This window comes from Narcine bancroftii, chromosome 4 (genome assembly GCF_036971445.1).
Source record: "Narcine bancroftii isolate sNarBan1 chromosome 4, sNarBan1.hap1, whole genome shotgun sequence".
NCBI classification, from domain to species: Eukaryota; Metazoa; Chordata; class Chondrichthyes; order Torpediniformes; family Narcinidae; genus Narcine; species Narcine bancroftii.
The window spans coordinates 58,997,813-59,016,640 of record NC_091472.1 but is presented as its reverse complement, the minus strand read 5'-3'; the positions used below and the strand labels follow the sequence as shown (position 1 = coordinate 59,016,640).

The 18,828-nt window shown below is 41.3% G+C and overlaps 1 long non-coding RNA gene across 1 annotated transcript in view; it reads right to left on the bottom strand.

Annotated features, from left to right (window-relative positions):
* The window catches only part of LOC138759854 (uncharacterized), a 52,725-nt gene extending 42,753 nt beyond the window's left edge, over positions 1-9,972 (bottom strand). Inside the window, exon 1 of the long non-coding RNA XR_011355154.1 lies at positions 9,855-9,972. This is a non-coding gene — a long non-coding RNA (uncharacterized lncRNA). The remainder of the gene's footprint in view (positions 1-9,854) is intronic.
* Between the last annotated feature and the right edge of the window lie 8,856 nt (positions 9,973-18,828).

The window sequence follows — 18,828 nt, the reverse complement described above, 5'->3', positions numbered from 1 at the left end:
CACACACACACACACACACACACACACACACACACACACACACACACACACACACACACTCTGAGACTGAGAGAAAGGCTTTTTGACTCTCTCTGCTTGCAAAATCACATGACCATCTTACAACATCAAAACATTCTAAACGAGTCTCTCATGGGGGACCTTGTCAAATGCCTTGCTAAAATCCATGTACATCACATCTACCACCTTACCCTCATCAATTTATTTTGTTACCTCCTCAAAAAATTCAATTAGGTTTGTGCGGCATGAACTTCACTTGACAAAGCCATACTGATTATCCTTGAGTAGACTCTTCTTCTCCAAATCCTTATGTATTTTCTCCAATAGTTTGCACTCCATTGATGTAAGACTCACTGTTCTATAACTGCTAGGATTCTCCCTATTATCTTTTGTAAACAAGGGCACTATATCTGCCATTCTCTAATCCTCCAGCACCTCCCCTATGGCCAAAGAGGACTCAAGGATCAGAGCTACTGCTCCAGCTATTTCTTCCCTCACTTCCCAGAGCAACTTGGAGTATATTGGGTCTGGTCCCGGGGACTTATCAATCTTGATGTTTTTAAAAAAGATCCAATATTTCCTCTTCCTTAATCTCCAAATTGTCCAGTGTACAAGCCTGTTCTATTCCCACATCAATGTGATCAAGATCCTTTTCTCTTGTGAATACTGAAGCAACGTATTCATTTAGGACCTCCCCAATCTCCTCTACCTCCAGGCACACGTTGCCTCCTTTATCCTTTAGTGGCCCCACCTTCATTCTCATCATCCTTCTGTTCTTCACATAAGCATAGATCACATGCCAAGGCCCTCTCATGCCCCCTTCGAGCTCTCCTAAGCTCTTTCTTAAGCTCTTTCCTGGCTGCCATATACTTTTCATGAGCCATTCCTGTTTCCTGCTTTCTATATCAAATGTATGTTTCCTTCTTCCCCTTGACTAGCTCCCTCACCTGTTTCGCCAACAACAGTTCCCTCTTCCTCCCATTTTTTTTCCATGTCCCAGTGGGACAAACCTATTCTGAACCCAGCCCAAATGATCCCTAAACCTCTTCTACATTATTTCTGAGCTTTCACCCTTGAACATCTGTTTCCAATTTATTCTCACTAGTTCCTGCCTCATCCCATTGTAATTAGCCCTTTTCCAATTAAACAGTTTGTCTGCTTTTATCCTTGTCCATAGCTATGCTAAAACTCAGGGAGTTGTGGTCACTCTCACCAAAATGCTCCCCCACTGAGAGGTCTACCACCTGACCTTGTTCATTACCCAGAATTAGATCAAGTATGGCCACTCCTCTAGTCAGCTGGTCCACATACTGGGTCAGGAATCCTTCTTGAACACAATTGACAAATTCAACTCCATCTATCTCTCTTGTAGTCAGGAAGCGCCAGTCAATACCCTGGAAGCTAAAGTCTCCCATAACAAAAACCTTTTATTTCCTTCACCATTCCAAAATCTGCCTGCTTATCTGCTCCTCAGTGTCCAAAGGGCTATTTTGGGCCTATAGACTACTCCTAGAACAGTGATTGCTCCCTTCCTATTTCTGACTTCCACCACACCGTCTCTGTGAACACTCCCTCTGCAGCATCCTCCCTTTCTATAGCTGTTGATACCATCCCTGACCAGTAATGCTAATTCCCCCTCCCCCTACCAACCCCCCCCCCCCCCCCCCATTTCTTACCTGCCATCCTTTTCTTTTTAAAACACCTAAACTCTGGTACCTGCATCAGCCAATCCTGTCCCTCCTCCAACAAAGTCTCTGTAACGGCCATATCGTCGTAGTTCATAGGTGGAAGTATAACACGAAAGTCTGCAGACACCATGGTTGAAGTAAAAACACAATGATGGAGAACCTCAGCTGGCAAAGATAAAGATACATAAGCAATGTTTCAGGCTTGAGCACTTCATCAAGGTATCAACAGGTGGGAAGATAAAAGAGAAAGAAGCCGAGGTGATGGGAGAAAGGGGCAGAGAGTTAAAAAAAAAGGTAGCTCCCTGATAGGAGAAAGAAAGAAAGGGGCAGGGAGATGGAGGAAAGAAATGAAAGGAGCATGGATACAGAGAACAGAGGAGCAGAGTCAATAGAAATTGGAGGTCCATATTGATGCTGTTAAGTTGGAGACTGCAGAGGCAGAAATATAAGGAAGGAAGGTATTATCCCTCAAGGTTGAGGGTAGTGTGTGAGACCATGAATGGAAAAAAATCAATAGTGTTAAAACCTAGACCAGCAGCAAGACATTGGTATCTTTAAAACAATAATTTTTATTAATAATTATTAATAATGTAACATTTCTTACTTAATTCTAAACTTCACTCCACTATGCGCAAGTATGTGTGTGTGTGTGTGGGGTGGGGGGGGGGTGGTAGATCCCAAACTATTACAGTTCAGGCATAATTCTGAACAGTCAATTTCAAAGTTCAGACTTCTAAATCTTTTGTGTTGAAACTCAGAATCTTTAAACTGTTGTTCAAAAGTAACTACGGAGTAGGTGAGGCATCAAGTCATCAGACATCTCAAAACTCACAAATTCTTGTATATTTGCTTTCAGATAAATATTTGTTCATACGAATGATTTTTCCACAACTCCCCTCTCTTGCATGGAGGTTACGGAAGTTGTGATTTCAATGGGGATTTCACAAAACCAGGCTAGGGTTTAAGACGAAATGACCATTACAATGGCCACCATAGCACTGTTCTCTCTTAACAAAGAGAGACAGACAAAGTAGCCATCATTTCTGAAGCCACTTTGATTCTGGGTCCCTCCCTTGACAAGGAGAACACAATAGAAGCCCCTTGTCATAGAAAGTTACTGCATTTCTGACTTCAGATGAAAACTGGTTGCATATTGAAAATGCGGCTTCAAGTGTCTTTAATCACATGACCGCTTTGATCACTATTGGTTCTTTTTCCAAAAGTATGATTCATGGCAGATGGTCTCCTGTTTGTCTACACTGGTGTCTTTCCAAGCAAACAAATATTTTATTTCTACTGAGTACTCAACTCTAATTTTATTGCTGTCTTTACAGCTGGACATAGCAGAGGGTCTCTGTGCGTAAGTGTCTTTGTATGTGTTTTCCTGTTTCCAAGCCACAAGGTACCTCTCTAAAATATATCATAACAAAGATTACTAATAGCATAATTCTCTAACAAGTCATAATAACAATTTTATTGTCATATACATTGTACAATATACATATGAATCTAAATTATCATTTGCTGCAGCCACAGATTTTTCATGAAATCTTATAATTGCATACATTAAATGAAAAATAGTTAAATCCAAAAGATAGGTTATTTTTATCTATTCATTTAATATCGGGCAACTTTTTGTGGTGTTGAAACAGTCCCTGATCAATGTAATAAGGTGAGGTTCAAGAGCCTGATAGTCAATTGGAAACAAACTGTTCTTTAACCTGTTCTGTACCTTCTACCTGAAGGTAGAATTGAGAAGAATTTGTGATCTAGGTGATGGTGGTCTTTTATAATGTTGAGACAGCAGCTCACATAGATGTCTTCAGTGAACATCTGTGATTGACCTGGATATGTGTGTTACCTTCTGGACCCTTCTGTGTTTTGAGGCATTTGAATTACCAAACTAGGCTGTAATGCAACCAGTCAGTACACTTTCTGTTGTGCACTGATGTGTAGAAACTCCAGCAGAGGTTTTCTGTTATATGGTCTCCCATGAATGTGAACGATCTACCTCTTTCCACCTCTGTTCTATCAATGCGGAGAGAAGTGTGGTGCCTCAGCCTCCCTAAAAATCAACAGTAAGAGATTTGGTAAAAACACAATGCTGGAGAAAGTCAGCAGGGCAGACAGTGTACCTGCTAAAGTACACCATCTGACATGCTGACTTTCTCCAGCATTGTGTTTTTACTTTAATTGTGGTGTCTGCAGAATTTTGTGTTTTATTAATAAGATATTTGGTCTTGGTGACATTGGAAGCATGAGTGTTGTTCTGGCACCACCCAAACAAATTCTCAATCTCCATTCTGTATTTGGATTCTTCATTTGCAGTTATTCAGGATAAGGGTGGTGTCATCAGCTCTTTTGTAAAATTGTATTGGAACTACTATGAGCCCAGAGGACCCTAAAACCCAGCAGCAATAGAAATTCACCAAGATAAATGATTATTTAAACAAAAGTTACTTTTTTTTTTAAACCTGTAAAGAGGATCAAACTTTAACTTATTACTATTAACTTAACCCCCTTCTAATTCATAGCACATGTGTATGTAATGTGTATAAGTTCAGAAAAGTTCTTTGATTGATAGTCCAATCTCACTTCTCACTCCTCCAAGTTCACTGGTTGCAGGTAATTTTTATACTGTGCACAGAATTTAACATTTATGAATCTTCGCCAGGCTTTGGTGCTTGAAAGGTAAATCGTTACCGCTCATGAAGGTTCTTGTCAGTTTTCAGAGAGAGATTTATTGCTCGTTGGACACCCACAACTGATTACTTCTGATCAGCCATTTCAGCGTCTTGCAGAAGAAACTTGCCCCATCAGGGTTTTCCAGATGATAACCTTTCTTTCAGGTTACCACAGAATTCCTTTTTGTTTCACTTATTTCAAGTGAAACATTAGGCAGCCAGTCCTCTCCTCTTGCATGAACCACAAAGCCTTTGACCAGGCTGAATTAAGAATTCATAACCCATCTTCCAAATGGGGTTTTCCACAAGCTTGCCAGCTTGTCCTGTTCCAGTCCCAGCTGCTGCTGCTGAACTGTAGAACTGAATTCTCTCTCTCTCTCTCCCTCTCTCTCTCTCTCTCTCTCTCTCTCTCACACACACACACACACACACACACACACACACACACACACACACACACACACACACACATACATACACACACACACACACACATACAGAAAAGCACATGACCCTCTTAGTACTGCAAACTGCATTCAGACTGTGGCACCAGACTTAATCTTCTGAGTTTGTTCATCTGCTCCTTTCCAAAACAATAATCCTTTACTCCACAGCATGTCCAATTAACTCCTATTTGTGAAGTCCTTATAGGCACTCTTCAAAGTTTTTGCAAAAGTACCCAGAGCCTGGACTGTCTGGCTTGAGCAGGGCTCTGGCATTTTAAATGAGATCTGTTTTGAAGTGTTTGTATGCGACCTACACTAAAAACCTGCAACAAATTAACTCCTTTAAAACATTCTATATACAATATAAAATATAACAATCTGTCACAGAGCCAAGCTTGACTATATGGTCTTGTGCTAATCTGACCATCAATGAAATCTTTTCCTGTATGCCATTTTACTCTGGGTGGCAGTGAGTCTCATAATCTGCAAAGCGACTCAGTGAGGTGTACACTTTGAAATGCAGATTCCACAAGTAAAACTGAAAGGAGAAAGTGTCAACGATGATGATTGGAAGAGAAATAAAGGAAAGCAAGAATTGAAAGTGATGAAGTTAAAGAAAGAAAGTGTAGGATTTGTTTTGGAGTGAGAGTTGGAAATTGGTCATATTTCTCCTGCATTACAGCAGAAACCAATATGCTCACATCCACCCTCTTGGCCACCCTCTCATCGCTGCTGGGTGATTTAACAGGGGCAACAACATCTCTTTTCCATTGCAATCTTACTTTGAGCATTTCCCTAACTGCATGAGAGAAAGAGGAAGGAATGAATAGATACATAACAAAAGGTGTAATAGAAAGTGCAGTTTTACAATATTCATATTTTAATTGCATTGAACTCTGAGAAAATAAATGGATAAACCAAAAAAATTGACTCACCCCAAGGTTAAGCCTGAAGCTAAAATCGTTTGTGAGTTTAAACACAACATGCAGAATCAACATTGCTCTTGTTTGCGACTAATTTGTCCTTTTGGGACATCTCAAGCAACATTGTCAGCCTGATGCTGTAAGAGTATTTACCATGAAATTACCAATATAAAACAGACCACAAATCAGACAACATGGCAGCATGCCATCTGATTTGCCAATGAAATATAACTGTGAGCTTTTAACCATCACAGCTAGAAACCAATTATGCCAATATTACATTGTCTTTGCTTTAATAACATTTCATATTGATTATCTTATTGAAGTGCATTTCCTTTACAATGGGACTCGTACAGTCTGTTTGTAGTGCATACCAAAATAGATATACTGGCCACCCAGAATCTCCAAACCTACCTATTCAATATAATTAAGGCCTCCACATGAAATTTAGTCAACTTTTCCCTGCAATGTGCTTGGTATACCCTTTCTGTTTGTTTATATTAAAACAAAAATGCATTTAATCACACTGCTACCCATGTTAGAACTCGGAAAACATGTTTTAATTGCACAGTTCTCCATTTATTGAAACCTGCTGGTAAACAGCTTGCTCTATCACTGACAATTACACACTGTTCTTTCAGTTATAATTGGAAACTTTATCTTGTTATGTAACATTTCAAAAAAACAGAAGAGTTGGGAGGGAGAGTGTGAAGCGGGCCATTGATTGCAGGAAAAGCAATTTAGCAATTTGACAATGTGATAGATCAAACTTGTGCAAATAATAATTACAATAAATTCCCTCCAAAATTTGAATACCAGGATGGAAACAAATATTATTTAATATTAGGCAGCCATAACAAAAACAATTGACAATAACATTCTTTTTCCAGAACTGAAAGACTTATAATCATCAGTTACAAGGCCAATTATAAAATGCCAAAATGGAGCTCTGTGTCCAATAACTTTAGAAGTGATTGTTAATTTATAGATGCTCAGTTTTAGAATTATATAGGTTTGAGAAAGGAAAGGGACCTCAGGTGTTCCAAAATATTGTTTTCATTCCGGGAAATTTATTTCCTTTGTCCCTTTTGAGCTTTCTGGTGACTGAAACAAGACTATTGTAGTCCACGTCTGTTATTAGAACTTAGTTCAAGTAATAATCTTTCCAGCAAAGCTGCCAACTTCTTCAGCTTTGGAAAAATGCTGCCTACAAAGTTTAACATGACCTATTGCTACTAAGAGCATTGTGTATGCCTTAGAACAAAGCAAGACAAAATAGGAAGTTTATAGTCACACCAACAGTACTCTCTAAATGTTGATATATTGCCTAGTTTAATCAAGATGATTAAAATAAAGATAAAGGATAGGCTAGCGAATTTTGGATAAAGATAAAATACTAAGGAGAATAAGGCTCTTTAAAGATCAACAAGATTGTTCATGTGTGTAGCCACTAAATAAGCATTTCTCATCTCTGTATTTATCACAGAGATAGACGTGGATGATAGGGAACTTGGAGAAGTGTTAATGATGTCTTGAAGCAATTCGATGTTACAGAAGCAGAGGTGCTGGATGTTTGCACTTTCAAGCAGAGAAAAAACTCATCTGTAAAGGTGGAGGTTCTTCACCCTTACGCCTAAAGACTTACCTCTCTGAATGCACGGTGGGCAGCTCCAAGACGTTGATTCCAACCCTTCTCGGGGAAGAATAATTGGTGGAGTGCCGCACTCTGCCAGCTGATCTGAATGTACAGCCGCTGCAAGCAGCGGTTAAGGCCGGGCTGATGACATCACAGTGATGATGTCAGCCTGAGACGCATGAGCGGGAATTTTAAAACACCGACAGCATTCATAGCAGGGAGGCATTGCAGGTGCGTTCCCATTTAGGAATAGCTTTGAGGGCTTAGAATAGCAGTGAACAAATAATGACTTCTAATTGGAGAAATGCAGAAATTAGACTGCTTCTCAATCTCATGTTTCAGGAAGCCCAGGAAAGGGAGCTCACAGGAACAGCACTACCTTTGAACATGCACTTTCAGCATGTGGTCACAGCTGCAGTAAAGGCCAGGTAGTCACCAAGCTTAACAGCCTCAGGAAGAAGTTACATGTTGTTCTAGATCACAACAGGAGGAGTGGCAGTGGATCAATGCCACAATATCAGGGGGACTATCTGCTCAGCAACACTCTTGAGCATGGTTAGTGCATTGGGGAGTCCCGATTCCCCAGTGCTCATCCCCGGGTCATCTCAGGTGGCAACCAGCAGTGCTGATGGGAGAGACTGGCTGACCGAAGAGCAGCAGGTTACTGCAGATGAATCTACTGGTGCGGATATGGACGTCACCAAAAACAATGTCATGGTCGCAGACTGTCACCTGAGGACACAGGTATAGTATCATCGTGGTTTCATGTGTTGAAAAGCACTCAATTCCACTATTGATCCCCTTTTCTTGATATGTCTCACAGTACCCCATCCAAGACGCAAGCGTCAGAGGTTGACGAAGGCTCAGCTTTTCTCAAAGGAGTTGGAGAGCATGATGATGTTGCTGGACAAGGAGGACGGAGAGAGTGATCGCCTGCATGCTGAGATCCAGCAGAATCAGGAGAGAGCAATGCTTGCCGATCTGAGGGAGGAGGAGGATGCAGCATGCCGGGTGGAAGTTGCCAAGCAGACGCAGGCGGTGCCTGGGTTGTCATCTGCGTTGTGTGATCTCAGTGCTGCAATGGACAGGCAGTCCACCATTTTCCAGAACATGGTCACTCGATTCGAGAATGCCTACCCTCCTCAGCAACCGTACCCGCAGCACTTTGGTTCCCCTCATGACATGTACCAACCCCCTGCCATCAACGTGCCATATCATTCTACACTGGTCGTGGCCACATGGAGAGGAGTGAGATGGCGGGGTCATTTCCCGAGTCCTCCCCCTTGCACCTCCTTCCTCTTGATGCTTGAATGATGTGCGGCTCTGACTTAAATGCAGAAGGGAGTAATGTTTATCTTAACATAACAATTACAGCACGGAAACAGGCCATTAGGCCCTTCTAGTCCGCACCGAACCAAACACCCCTTTCTAGTCCCACCTCCCCGCACAATGCCCATAACCCTCCATCTTCTTCTCATCCATATACCTGTCCAACCTTTTCTTAAATAATACAATTGACTCCGCTGCCACTATTTCTCCCGGAAGATCATTCCACATGGCTACCACTCTCTGAGTAAAGAAGTTCCCCCTCATGTTACCTCTAAACCTCTGCCCCTTAATTCTTAACTCATGTCCTCTTGTTTTAATCTTTCCTCCTCTTAACGGAAATAGTCTATCCACATCCACTCTGTCTATCCCTTTCATAATCTTAAATACTTCTATCAAATCCCCTCTCAACCTTCTACGCTCCAAAGAATAAAGACCTAATCTGTCCAATCTCTCCCTATACTCTAGATGCTTAAACCCAGGTTTAAGCATTGGTCAGTCATTGGTCAGTCATTGGCCATTTTCCTTTTAATGTGTATAATTTTTGGAATTACACACTGATTTGTACCATGTGCTGTGCACTATTTAATGAATTAACGCACTGCTGAGTGTGATATCGGGAAATGACCCCGCCATCTCACTCCTCTCCATGTGGCCACGACCAGTGTAGAATGGGGATGGGTAGTGGTGTCAGCTATTTGCACTATCTATGTATTTGTCTTTAGCTAGAAGATTGTCATTCATCACAATACATGTGATATTCACATGCAATTGAAGAAAGCATCTATGTGTCAAATTATTATGTCACGTTATCTTAAGCATAATCTAACTTGAATATTTAACAGACCATACATGTGCCATAGAAAACAATTTTTATTAAATTTCCCAAAGGTCGTAGTCTCTTATGTCTCATTTATTTCACACTCTGCTTCATGAGATTACAAGAACCGACTAGACAGCATGCTGCAGGCTCAGGTCATGGCATTTGGGGTGGGGGGGGGAAACAAGTGGGGATGGTGGGTTTGGTGGGTGGGAGGGACATACCCCATTGATAGCGACAACTCCTGTGACCCTCCCCCCCCCCTTTAGAGGATCAACATAATCGCCGCACGGATGGGCTGGTGTCCACATACCTGCTGATTATCACAATCTTGGCTGTTGGGTGCAGGGAGATCAGTTCGAACAGACGTCCACTCTGGCTGAAAATGATCCTTGTTGAACTCACAGATATTGTGCAGCACACAGCATGCAAACACCACATCTGGAACAAAAACAGTACAAATATCAAGGCGCTTTGACAGGCACCGCCATCAGCCTTTCAGACGACCAAAAGCATGTTCCACCACTATCCATGCAGAACTCAGGGCTTTATTAAATTTTTGCTGTCCTGGATCCAGTATGCGATGCTGCGTGAACCCCTTCATCAGCCACGTACTGAAGGGGCATGCCATGTCGCCCACAAGTGTGCTGGGACCTCCATTCTATTAACAACTTGGGAATCCTCTGGGCACAACAATGCAGATATGTACTTACTTCACCAATTTTAGTCCACACTGCTCTCTACACTGGTCTCTACTCTGCAGGCCTGGGAATCACGGGACCTGCCAGTGTTACTTCTCACCCTGTCAGCATTTGTGCACTGTCGATGCATCAGCCACCTAGCCGAGGAAACGAGAAGCGTGAATAATGTCAGGTCGAAGAGCTTTGAAGGGTGCACACTCACATCACATGCGAAGAGGTAGCCGCCCTGGTCCTCTGCCTTTCTGTACAGGGAAGAGTTGGCAAACACTCGTGCATCGTGCATGGGGCCAGGCCATCCCACAAACATATCTGTGAAGCTGTAAAATGGAAAACAGAGTGTAATGATCTACATTGAGACATGCCAGGTGACAAACATCAATGGCTTAAACTCACAGAACTGGTGGCCAACAACTGCTTGCAGAACAACCGAGTGCCACCCTTTATGATTATAGTAGGCCGCAGGGTCCACAATGGGAGAAATAGTTGGAATATTTAACCTATTAATGGCACCAAAAAGCAGTGGGGAGTCCCTTTCCACAAAGCCATTCATTGTCTCCAAGAGATGTGTTCGACTTGGCAGGGAGATGTAACGTTAGCCGAGGACCTGCCTCACCACCATGGACACAGTGTTGACACCTATCCCAAAGATGGTACTGATGGATTGATAATAACAAGGGGTGGCATACCACCACAGGGCAACAGCGAATCAAAGTCTAGGCTCCATTGCCCATTGCCAGTTTGTTGTCTGAAGCCTTCGATGAGATTCTATGAATTCCACCACAAAGTGAAAGGTACTATGTGATATACAAAAGTATCTCCTCCACTCTTCATCAACAAATTTGGTGAGGATGTTACACCAAAACTCAGCCCCAGGTATCTGTCTAACCTCCAGAGAGTCTGATTTGTTATCAGAGATACTAGGCTAACAAGCAGTGTTCGCCTTCATCTGCGGCGCCTTGGCTCTGCTCGCCTTTCCACCTCAAATTGCTGCCTGCTTCTCCACAGCCTCTGCAGGAATCATTTCCTGATCTCAATGATACGATTCTCAGATTTCACAGACATCGCCTTACTGAGGGTGCCCTGAATTTCTGACTGAACACTAAGACAGGCTGAAAACATCACAAGCATTTGTCTTGCCTGTTCCAGGGCCATCATGATCCAGTACAGGGATCTTTCTGCTTCAGTGCTCATGAAGGATGTCATGTTGGTGGACGCCACTATGGCACCAGTCATCCCACCTCCATCAGCTCCAGAGGGTGCCACAAGGCACCTCACATTATGAATGTGACGCTGGAACATGCTTTTAGGGCTGCTGTCTTGAAAGGTCAGTTTGCGATCCACTCCTGTCGCTGGCCTCCAGGCAGAGCCCAGACATGAATTGGCCTAAAGATAGATAAATCCCTGGGACATGATCAAGCCCATCACAAGAGGTTGTGTGAGTTTGGGAAGAAGTTGCTCATGCCGTCAGAGAAATTTATATAATTAACCACAGGCAAAGTGCCAAGGTGGCTAATGCAATGCTTAAGGGCCAGTTAGCCTTACATCAGTGGTGGGAAATTATTGGAGGGGATTCTGAGAGATAGGTCCCATGGGTCTGTCATGACTGAGCAGCCCAAACTTGTGTAAAGGTAGACCATAGGCTTCACTAAATAAATATAATAATTGACATGTACATTCACATACTGCTTCAGGTGTGTCCACCTTAAATAATTTCGCCACTTTGTGGTCATCATTCCCACACACCATCTTCAGGCAACAGATATCAAGGTGGATATCTCCAGATATCCAGTTATCTGGAGGTTAGACAGATCCCTGGGGACTGAGTTTTGGTGTAACATCCTCACCAAATTTGATGACGAAGAGTGGAGGAGACACTTTTGTATATCGCATAGTACCTTTCACTTTGTAGTGGAACTCAGAGTCTCACCGAAGGCTTCAGACAACAAACTGGCAATGAGCTTTATTCTAGTGTCTGTCACCATCTTCTCTCCTGGTCCTCACTACTCTAAAACCATACAGCAATTTGACTGTGGTGTCATTTCTGCTTTATCTTCTGGTCACACTTATGCCACAGGGGTTGCCTATTCGTTGCTCTGGCCACTGAATTGTGGAGAAGTTTTGACCTCAGTAAATTCAGCACTTTAAATAACTTTAGGAAACACTGTGTACTTGTACAAGTAAAACAACCATTAAAAAAATCAAGAACTTTTCATTACACTTTCACAATTCCAGAATACCCCAAGTCCCTTTTAATCCAAAGTTATTTAAGTGAGGGTAATATTTAATATTTGAACTACAGTCATCAGTTTGCAACCAGACACACCTGATGTTCATTGATGAGCCTTTTAATCAGTATTAGTTACTGCTCCTTCCACCTGTTGATCTCACATTAACCACATGGGATTTTTAAAAAAAGGGTGCTTGAGCACCAAGTGCCAAAAATGTAGTGTTAGTGCCGTGGCAGTATGCTGACTGTACATTGTACTTGTCTATAACAAACTTCATTCATTCATTCATTTTCCTTCCCTGCACATGTTAATGTGTTAGAACAGCACATCCCACCAAAGCATATCAACAATAAAAGTACATGCAGACCAGCTGACATATTGGAATTTGTTGTCCAAAAATGCAGGTACCTTGAAGGTTAATTCTGGTTTTTCTCACTCAGCTGTAAAGTCTTGTCTTTGCTTTGTGGATGTACATGATGGCTTTAAAATATGACCAATGTAATGAACGCTTTAGGGTTCCAGTGGACCTAAGATATCAGACAATGTCAACCTGGTTCTGCTGTAACTTCTAAGCTCTCATCATACAAGTCTGCATATCACTGTAATAATCTCTTCGGTAAAGCCTCCTTGAACACTGATCTTGGGAGTGCTGTGCTAAAATGCATCTGAAATTAGAGTCTCTTGTCTAGAACTTGTCATTCTCATATTCTAAGTGCTCCATCCTCAAACAACTGGTGGCATTCCAACTGACTCCATTCCAATGTGTTCTACACAGATTCTTTGTTGTTTTTGACTCCTTTCATGAAAGCCTGATCGAAGGTCCTGAGAGATAGAGTTGGGGATGTCCTGACAAAAACATTCTAGCAAGTCTCCCAGTGGGTTGCGGAAGTAGTTACCCTGCTAACTAGCTAAATCAGATCAGAGTAAACAACCTGGCTGAGTGTTTCCACCCAATTTACACATTCATTGTTCACTTGCTAATTATTGTCTTGTGTTTGGGATATGTTAAATTATTCATCATCCATCAAAGTGGTTTGATCTGCCAGACAGTCCCACAAGCACAGGTTTCAATTCCTATTCCCAAAAGAGCAAACTACAGACTAAAACTGAAGTTGCAAATTTAGAATCCGTTGTGTCCATCTTTTCCATTATTTGGTAAAGTAACCACTTAATGTTTAAATGGTAAAAGCAGGTTCATTGAATACTCGGCAAAATAGAAGCTTCATCCGCATTTATTTAAAAATGCACTGCTGTGATATTATCTCACAACCTTGTAAATTATGTCAATAAAACTTAGCAGTATTAAATTGAACAGATTGAGTTGTCCACAGAAACGTTACAGCTGTGCTGAATTGCATTGTTTTTTAATCATTTCTTGTCACACACTTTAAGATAAGCTCGAGACTTGATTATAGCACTCTATTGGCTTTTTGCCCAACAACTGGATGTGATGAACTCCAGATGGGTAACTTTTGATGCAAGGGCACACTTTCATAAACAAAAGGTAAAGTCGTTTGTTTTGCATTATATAGATAGGTAGACGAAATAATATTCCCTGCCGAGCTCCTAAGCGCTATAGTGGGAAAGCATGAAGCAGGTGTGTTCATTATTACTGATATTCTGTGAATAAATTTGAAATTTTGAATACGATTCCAGTAGAAGGATATGCTAGTCTCCAAGGAGAGAATGTAATTATAATGTTTTATGAATTAAAATTTGTCATTAATAGAATGTAATGTAATAATTAAGTTCATATTAACACTAAATTGAAAAAGGAGACTTCTCAATTCTGTGCAATTCTCATAATCTAAATTAAGGCTTTGCTTTGCAAATCTCCATATTAAAGCCCGAAAAGTATGATAAACTTTATCAGAGACTATTACACTAATCATCCTAAAGTAATATTTATTGTTCGTATGTAATTAGCACATTATATATGCATAACAGACTGCTTTTCTGGAACAAAAATGGGTAATCATACTTTCCATAAATCATATGACCTAAAGGAAGTCCTTTCTCCACGACACAATGATGATAAATGATAGTTATACAAACTGGTTTAAACTGGGATGGTGTGGTTTGTGAAACACTGTGAACTTTACAAAGATATAGACAATTCACTGGAGTTTGCATATTCCCTCAAACAAATGATATTACAGGAAATGAAGGTACAAAATGCTGCATTTCAATGCCAATATTACTCTATAATCATCAATACACAGTAGCAGAATTATTAAGATTCCTAGAGGCAACTCCAACAGAATGAAACCATTTACTCCAGCAGGTCTGCGCAAGATCTCAAAATATTCCATTTCTATGCTTGCAGATGACAACATAATTGGTGCTCAAGAAGGCAGAGAAGATTGTCAGATTCAAACAGCATGTAGACCAACTATGTAAGTGGGGCAAGGAATGAAATTTAACTTAAGGCCATTTCATGCTAGGCCTCCACATGGAGGCCGGCTACAAATGAGGAGGGAAAACGTAAAACATACTTTTCATAGAGGAACCTTAAAAGGCTGCCTCTCCTGCGCTGAATTCTTGGCGAGCAGCACCTCATAATGCCCTCCGGAGCCGATGGTAAGTGGTACCGTAGCACTATCTGTCATAAATACACGGAAGAGCAATGGCCGTCTTCCCTAACCATAAACCCCCACGCAACTGGAACTGCTCTGTGTTCCAGTTGTGTGGGATATAATGGGTAGGGAAGACGGCCATTGATCTGCTGTGTATTGAGCCACAGAGAGCAGCCCTGAAGGCCGATGCAGCCCGATGAGGCTGTCACAGCCTGAACCGGCTGCCCTACCCGGACAGCTCCCACTAGCTGCCCCACCCTGACAGCTCCCTCCTGCTGCCCCTGCTCTGACAGCTCCTGCCACACTCCCCCCGCCCTGACAGCTCCCACTGCCCTGATGGCTCCCACCCACTGGTCGCCTCTGCCCTGATGGCTCCCACCCACTGGCCCCCATTGCCCTGACTGCTTCCGCTGGCTGCCCCTACCTTGAAGGAGTCATGGAGAGAGAGGGGTGAGTGGGAAGGTGGATTGTGGGCTGACAGCATCATCGGCCACCCTTAACCAGCCGCATGCAGTGGCTGTACATTTGCGTGGGGTGGCGGAGTGCAGCACTACATTGATTATACTTCTCTGAGAGGGATTGCAGTCGGCACCTTGGAGCCGACTACGGCGCATTCAGGAAGGTAAGTCTTTAGAGGTAAGGGCAGAGAATATCCGCCTTTACAGTCGGGCATTTTCCATGCTTGAAAGAGCCTATAGACAAGTGGAAAGAGTTGCATTATGGGAAGTTAATTCAGGGCAGGACTTGAACATTAAATGTTAGGGCCCCAAGGAGTGTTGCAAAACAGACAGTCCAAGCGACACTTTCCTTGAAAGTGACTTCATAGGTAAAGGCATTTTGCACATCTGCCTTCACCATTCAAGGAACTGAATTCATCAGTAGGGATGTTACACTACAACTGCACAAGACGTTGGTGAGACCACACATGGAAAAATTTTATTATATTGGAAATGATGCAAAAAAGATTCACAGAATCTTGTGAACTGGAATGAGAGGGCTTGAGTTACAAGAAACTGAATTTAAAAAAAAGCAGCCAAATTCTATGATGTGATTAACTTCATCTGGCTTTCCTCAGCAAATGGAAAAGAAAGGCAGGAGAGATGTCTGATAAATGGCTGATCTATTTTCCTCCTTCTTATGGTTTTGAACAAAGTCTATGTCACCCTTGTGAATGTTTACACCCATGATTTGCACCTTGCAATTGAAAGGATTTAAGGGTCACAAACTGACCATTGTGAGAGATGAGTAAAGCTAATATGAAAATATGAAAGATGAAGAAAACTAGTATGGATATATGTGTAATGAATAAAGCCAGTATGAATAGGATAAGGATAGATAATAGAATGTAGGAAGTAAAGTTAGTCTGAATAAGATAAGGGTCTTCTAGCCTTTTAGACAGAATTAGCAAGTTCTGCATTTAAGAAGTAAGTAAGCCTGAGAGTCGGAAAGGTGTAAATGAGGACAACGACATGATGGGACACTGACAGGATACCCCCTGGTCCTCCAAGTTCACAGAAACAGCACATAGGCAGACAGGATTGCCTAATGCCAAACTCATCCAGGAGGCAAAAGAATGTAAGGGGGAGGGTACTTCTATACTGAAATAAACTGTATAAAAGTTGGGTGAGCCCCAGTGTATGTGTGTATTCCCAGGATAAGGGGAAGCACCCAACTTTGCATTGTTGTATAATAAACGTTCTTTGTTCTCAATTTTTGTCTCAAGCAAATTCTGTGAAGGTACTTCTGTTTCTCACACCATGATGCCCTAAATTTAATGCAGATTGAAGTGGCCAATCCACAAATTTCCAGTCCACAGTGAAGGTGATTTTGACTTGTTTTACAATGGCCACTCTCTGTCGCATGTATAGCATAAACATTCTATTAGATAAAAACTTCTGTCCCAACAAGTAATACTTAAAACTAAGCTAACTATATGAGGAGGAGAAGAGTGAAAAATAAGCAGAATTTTGTTTTCTTCATTGAACCAAGTGGCTTGCAATGTACAGAACCACAATGAACCCGATCATCACTCTACAGTAAACGAGAAAAGATCAGGAGGGGGATGCTTAAACCCATCACTGGTTACATAACAGTGATACTGGTGTAACCAAGGTCCCTCTCTGGGAAAGAGAAGTCATCATGAACATTCAAACCTGGAACTCATACAGCAGTTATGAGCTTATTTAACAGTTTTAACATAAGTATTTGTATTTAGCATAACAGATTTGAACTGTTTCATCCCATTCCTCTGCCTGCACTATCTTGACTGCAACATCATTAAGAAGCATATTTGCCTACCCCAAATTTAATATTTATTTTAGTTTCTTAGCTAACCAGGATAAAGGAAATCTACTATTTCAAAGTTAAAAAAAAATAAAGTATCCAGGAATTAATTTCCAACAGAGGACTTAAAAAAAATATTCTGCCCATTTTATTTTTCTTCTTGGGTGCAAGAAAACACTCACACAATTAACTGTTATTTGCCCCTTCTCTGTCTATCCTTCTACTTTCCTTTCTTGGCTGTGTTGCAAATAAAATGTTTGATGTATAGGCTGAGTACAAGTTTTCATTATGAGCTTTAATGTATTGTCATGCCAATATTCATCTATTATTAACAATGCTATTTGGCAACATTCCCACTCCATTTTTATTGGATCCCAAGAGGATGGCAATTGGGATCATTATCTCATCTATACGCGTTGTGGCAAATGACTGACAATTATCATATTTAGAGAACGATTTCAATTGAATTTATTTTAATGAAGATATTGCAATGAAGCATTTTAACACCGAAGGAACATTTCTTCATAAATGAGGTGTGCTCTTTTTTGTTTGATATGTTGCAGTGGATTCAGCAGGAGCTGCTTCCAAAGTGTGAAAAAGCAGAGGCAGACAAAGATTTTCTGATTGGTTACGTTTGGATAAGCAGAACACAGGAAATTCATTCAAGATTATAGCCTTAATTTTCCCCAAAACATCCAAAGGAAATGTATATTTATATACAAGTAAAATATTTTTTTTAATATACAGAGGAAATGTCATAATGTTGGACAAACCATTAACTTGTCTAACAAAGCCAAAAGCTCAGCTTTAACAGCAAAATCACAGCGCATTCCCATGTTGGAAGATGGCAGATAGCTTGAGGGGATTACATCTTGTATTTCATGCTAATGTTCCTGAAGAATGTACTGCTTAGTTCTGATCTACAAGCTGTAAATAAAAAATAGTTGCCCTCAGGAAAACATTTTAGTAAGAATGCATGCAGCAATGTTTGGAGTTTACTTGAATGAAAAATTGCAGAATCTTGGATTTCAAATTTTATTGAGAAGGGAAAACAGCACAAGGGTACAGCAGAGATGACCAGATTTGGAGAGAAAAACAAAACAGCTCCTGGAAAATAAATAAAAGTAGAAAATGTTGGAAATAAACAAGTCTACAGCACCTGTGGAGAGAGAAACAGGGTTAATGCTACTCAGTTGATAAGAGGTCATTGATTCAAAACAAACCTAAGTTTCTTTCTGGATGGCATTGCCATTTTAATCCCAAGGTAGAGCTGCACTCAACCAGGACACACAATGTTTCCACTGCTGTAAAAGGTCTCCAGCTCTTGAAAAGAAAAATCATTGAAACCGCCGTAAAAGCTGCTTATCTATCCTTTTCAGTCAGTATTGGAGTATGACAGAAGGGATACGAAACCACAAGGACAGATGCACCAGATATTTATCAGGGTGGTGTTCACATCAGCCTTGTCCTTGGTTATTGAGATAGCAATTTCAGGAGAT